Here is an 899-nt window from a genome sequence, read left to right on the forward strand (position 1 = left end):
ATTGTGGAAGAGCTGCTACCGCTGCGTCTTTTTAAAAAAATTATTTATTATTTAAAGAGTTTAATTTCTATTGTTTGTCCACTCAAGGTTTATAGGGATTTAAAAAAGTATTTAGTTAAATTACTTATTGAGTAATTAAGTTACTTTTCAGACACAGTAATTAGATAATATTGATTAAGTAATTAGTAATTAATTACTTTTTAAAAGTAACTTACTCAACACTGGTTACTTCCCACCTCTTGTGTCAAGACTGATAGAATAAGTCTTGTTGCTGCTCACTGGTTAAGCAGTGTTTCCATTTCACAGCACTGAAGCAGAGGCCCAGTGAACTCTTGACCCTTCATCGTAGCAGTTACTGGAAAGTCATTAGAGGAACTGTGTGGAATTTCCTTCAGGCTCAGCCCTCTGCAGTTCACGAGCAACCGAAAAACATCTGACAATCCACCACTCACTACAATACTTGCCTTACTTGTGCTTTATTAACATAATGATAAAATAATATCAGTAGATGGGAATACAAACTTTAAAAAAAATCTAATTATACTGAGCTTGAAGCTGAAGAAAAGAAGGAAACTAAAAAGTATTTCTATTTACCGTTGTCCACATTGTAGAGGGTGACTTTTCCTCTAAACAGGAGAATGTGTCAGTCAGTCAGATGAGCAGTCCATACCTTTAAATCTACCCTCTCTTCTTCCTCTCTCTGTTTGTGAGCTGATAGTAACACTGCATTTAAAATGACCTGACACTTAAAAAACGTCACTCCCTTTATGCTCGCTCCTCTTCAGTAGCACAAACTAGATGCTGAAGTACCACAACTTACAGACATCTGCAGTTGTTCCGGTGTTGTGCAAAAACAAAACAAACACAGTTCCACTTTTAACCCCAGACTTTGGCACAGT

The sequence above is a fragment of the Pundamilia nyererei genome, unplaced genomic scaffold, assembly GCF_000239375.1.
Source record: "Pundamilia nyererei isolate P.nyererei 1_Seehausen unplaced genomic scaffold, PunNye1.0 scaffold00315, whole genome shotgun sequence".
Classification (NCBI taxonomy): domain Eukaryota; kingdom Metazoa; phylum Chordata; class Actinopteri; order Cichliformes; family Cichlidae; genus Pundamilia; species Pundamilia nyererei.